The 4,958-nt window shown below is 41.8% G+C and overlaps 1 pseudogene; it reads right to left on the minus strand.

Moving 5' to 3' along the window:
* Positions 1 to 1,004: 1,004 nt before the first annotated feature.
* Positions 1,005 to 4,419, minus strand: LOC107955278 (FT-interacting protein 3-like; annotated as a pseudogene).
* Positions 4,420 to 4,958: the final 539 nt, after the last annotated feature.

Here is a 4,958-nt window from a genome sequence, read left to right on the forward strand (position 1 = left end):
ATTTCGCTATTTTTTTTATTTTTATATAATATGGGTAAAAAATCTACCTAAAACACATATAAGAAAATAATATATTCTTTACATAACATAAATAGGCTTTTTTAGGTTTTTTTAACAATAATAATAACTAACAATAATTATGATTTTTTACTAACAATAATAACAATATTCATAACTGACAACAAAAAATAATAAAAATCAACAATAATAATAACAGCAAAAGCACATTAACAATATAAAAATTCATTATTTAAAAAAATTTATACCTTCTTTTTTTCTTCTCCTTCTTTTTCTTCCTTCTCTTCTCCTTTCTTTCCTTTTATTTTCTTCTCATTGTTGCTGAATCTTGCTTCCGGGGTTGCTGGTTCTGCTTGGTTTTATAGTGCTTAGGTGCCGCCTGTGGGACCCACACAACTGGTGCCGTCTCTGTTTAGAGACAACACTGGTGCCGCCTCTGCCAGAGACAACACTGGTGCCGCCTCTGCCAGAGACAACACTGGTGCCGCCTCTGGCACCCACATGTCCAATATTTTACTTTTTTTTTTCGTTTTTCAGCTTTTTTTTATTTTCAAAGTTTTTTTTACTATTTTGATACTGTTTGTCAGGGTGGTGCCGCCTGTCAGAGTGGCGTGACCACCTTGACTATACCATTTTCGTAATTACTTTTTTTACTGTATTATTTTCGAATTTTTTAATTTTTTGTATATTTTTTTAATAAAAAACCCACGATAATAGGAAAGGAACATAAACAAATAATAAATGCTGTTGACTTTGGTGGGGAAGAGAAATAGAATAGCGGAGGTTGGAATGTCGCTGTCAGTTGTTACAAAGGAAAAGATGCGGCGGAATCCAAATTTATTGATTGATTCCACAGCACCAGAATCACATCAACCCGGGAGGATTGAGGTGGGGGGGGAGTCTTTGTTTCTTTCCCGTTTGCTACTAATGTTTAGTCAGATTTTGTGCATGCAATATATAAATAAACAAAAACGATGAAACTAAGATGGATCATAAAAGCATTAGTTTTGATTTGGACACCCAGTCTTGAAAACAGTACACACAATAACTCTCCAATATTAAAACCACATCCTTGATTAATTAATTAAAACTCCCCAAAAAGCATCACTAAACCCAAACACCTTAAAAACCTTAAACTATGTTCAAAATATTTCATCCCCACTAAAAGCCGTTTGGTTTCTTACAGCAAACTATCTGCTTTTGTAGGCAACCTCCTGAAGAAGCTCAATGCCCGTCAAGGCAACTTGCTTCGGAATCTTGGGGGCCTCAACGCATAGTTACCCCACAATGCCACGACCACCTTCAATGGCACTGCATAAAATCCAACGGCTGCAAACAAGCACAATATCACAAACAAGAAGGTGGCCCTTGGATCTCTCCAACTCAGCAATGCTTGAAACCTTTCACCTTGTGTTGCCATGTCTCCGACCACAGTTTGAATCCTTCCCGCCACACTCCTTAGTCGATCATACCTCATTTTAACCACATCCACACTCCGACTCGTCGGGAATGAATCAAACTCCTCATCTAATTCGTCTGGATAAACACTCTCTGCATGGGACAGCCGGGTGTCCATGTGCGGCGGATGACGCGGTCGGAACCTGTATCGCCATAGTCCCATTGTTGCCATGTAGAGCAGGGTTGCGGGGATTAGGAGCTCGGGTAATGCGACTAATATGAGAAAAGTTGCAACAAACAAGGATGAGTACACTGGCTTGCTCCAGTTTCGCATAGACTCAAACCAACTGTTCATGGCAACCAGACCAGAGATCACACTCATTAATCTGAAAAAGTTAGCTTTGCTCCTTCTCATGCTCCACATATGGGAGTCGTGATCGAGCATATACTCGACAACCTCTCGCCCCAATGGTGGCTCTGCCCTGCTAAGCCGGGATGCCACCACATTCATAGCTTGGTACCTTAGGCTCTCCAATTGGTTCACACTCATAGGTTGTACATAATGCATCTTTGGCAGCAAAGGCAACGTATACATATGCAACATGTTTCCCATGTTAGCGCATGAAAATCGCACAGCTAAGTGAAGCTCACCCATTTTCTTGACACCCGAGGGATGCAGCATAAGGAGTGGATATGAATGAGTGTAAACTCGATCAGACTCAAGCGTTGATAGCCGGATTCTAACCTTCCCTATCCGGGAGTCTCGGGGAACACCATTAGTGATGATGTTTTTATCAGTTCGGCAATTGTCAAACACACCAATGGTGATAACTGTGCAAGGATCGAAAACCTCCCAAGTATATTGCTCATTCCATTTTGGGGACAAGCTATCAACCACGGTTCGGGTTCTCACCCATTTCTGACCGTACTTGGCAACACAGTAAGCATCAGTGGTGCCACCTTTGCCTTCCTTGACTTTCACTGGCATAAGCCCTGTTGCACCCAAGATCCCCATTTCAAGTACACCAATGTGAGGCTTCCAAAGCTGTTTTGCCGTTGGCCTGACATCACTGCTATACATTGTGGCCTCATCAAGAACATGGTATCCCCCATCAAGTGAGACCCGAAGATGGATTCTTGAACCGAATCCTGTCACAAGCTTAGTCTCAGCAGGGTTGCCGAAGTGGTTATCAAGATTAAACCACCTAGAGACCACTTGTTTGTCATCAGTTCTTCTTTCGACTGCCATCACAGGAAGCAATACTCTGCCTACAACCTCATCTCTTCCAGGGCCAACTCGATCCTCAACAGACACCAACAAGTAATCCTCAAATGGCTCTGCAACTACAAACATGAAATCCTCATTCCAAAATGGATTTGATAAGCTTCTGTTAGGACTAACTCCTGAAATTCTGGTCCTTGAAACTTGATTCCCCACTTGTACTTTAGCTGAGAGCTCAGGGTACCTCAATAAAGTAGACCCTTTTTCACCCAAAACATCTTGTGCTTCAATCACTGATACCCTCAAATACCAAAGTTTCGGTGATAAATATACCTTGGACTTAATAGAGCAAAGCCCATCAAAATGCACATTGGCTGCCTTTGAGTGCCAAGCCTCAGCAAAGGCCTCATCTGCCTGAGTCCCAAACCATATGGAAACCATGACTTCCCCTTTGGACTTGTCTCCTTTCTTGTCTTCCATTCGGTGCCATTGTGGTGCCAATGGACTGTCTGGAGGAACCCTCCTGGGGACCTCATTTAAGTCAAACCAAACTAGGCCCAAGTAATCATCTTTGTTACCTTCCTTTACAACAACCTCCACCATTGATGACTGTATGCAGTCTTTAGAAAAGGCGAAAACTTGGTCCCAATCAGCATGGTTTGAACTGACCCTCTTGGTCACGCCTCTATAGTTCCCTAGCTTGACTTCAGCCATTATCTCACCACCACCACCGAAAAACGAAATATCTCTAGCTTTCACTACTCTAACGTAAAGGTACTGCATTTGCTCCACAAGGTCATATGTTGAACTGGTTTTGTCCTTGTTCAAAGGACCACCACCAAGGTGAGGGCTTGTCTCCTTTAGTGAGAACTCATTAGACCCAGTTGAGAAAAGACTCAACCCAGCACCGGCACCGCCAGCGGCAGAGGAGACAGGAACTGCAGGGCCAGGACCAGTAGTTATTACAACAGGCTTTAACTCACCTGGTTTTGGCTCTATAGGCTTTGCATGGTTTTGACCCTGCAGTCTTGGCTTGTTCTCTTGAACCAGCTGTTGTTGTTGCACCACCAAGGGTGGGTTTTGCTGCTGCATTTTCTTCTTTGAAAACCCCGAGGTGGAAACTGAAGCCGAACCGGAACCCATCACCCCATTGTTATCAATCCCCACTTGTTTAACTTCCTCTCTCGTTGAAACGTAAAGCTTGAGGGTTATCTCCCCTCTTATATGAGAAAACAAGCTTCTTTTATCAAGGGTATACATTTGAGGACCTTCTTCACCTTCTTTAGCAATACTGGAACCAGAAACCCTCACTTTTCCGAGAAAATTCCTGCTGTTACTCGACCGCCTTTCATTAAAGACATTAACTTCTACAGCCCTGTAAGGGAGATCGGCAACATCTTTGATATGAAACACAAGCTTCTCGTTCCAAATGGGGTTCAAGTCTTTCCTTTTAACCTGAGTCCTATGCCTTTGGTTCTCGAACTCCACCTCCACGAACGGCGAAGACGACCCTTCCCCATCTTTGGCATCAAGTTATGAGCCGCTATCACCTCCACCACCAGCTTCTCTTTGCCGGTAGCCACTGTGCCGTTCATGGCTAAAGCTTAGCCGTGTGTCTGTTTCCCCCCTTGAACAATAGAAGATACAAAGGGAAAAGGCAACAAAGAGACAGGGAAATAACAACGTAGACAAAGAGATGAGAGAGCTCAAAAGAGAGAGACAACAGTAGACAAATAGCATAAGAGCGTGCAAACAAAGAGCAGAGGGTTATATTCTTTGCAGGGGAGAGATTAGACGATGACAAAGAAAAGCAAGTAAATGGCAGAAGAGTGAGTTACTGTCTTGACTGACACTGTTTCAGTCCAACGTCCACGTCGAGTGGTAGCGCGTGGGCAGCCAACCCCACAAGTGGTTCGTTGAGAGCCAAGAATGGTTCTGCCAGAGTGGATATGGTGGGCCCCCTACATTTACATACATTCTATGTTTAGTTCATATAATTAACCTTAACGTTTGGGTATTAATTATTAATTAATTCCCACACCTACTTAGGATGAGTCAAGTCTTACTTTAATTTTAAAGCCGAATGCTTTGTTCTTACTCCCTTTACTTCATTATTCGCAATCTAAAATCTCAGACACCATATAAAAACAAATTAATTATAATATAAATTAGATTAAGGTAAAAATATGTATACAATTTTGTAATAAATCTGTTTATAAAAACTTATATGAGTAAGTTTAAATTTTTTCCTTAGTTAAGTTACTTAAATTTGTGAAGTTATTAATTTATAATTTTATAACTGTTTAAAGAATTAAATTAA

This window comes from Gossypium hirsutum, chromosome A07 (genome assembly GCF_007990345.1).
Source record: "Gossypium hirsutum isolate 1008001.06 chromosome A07, Gossypium_hirsutum_v2.1, whole genome shotgun sequence".
Taxonomy (NCBI): domain Eukaryota; kingdom Viridiplantae; phylum Streptophyta; class Magnoliopsida; order Malvales; family Malvaceae; genus Gossypium; species Gossypium hirsutum.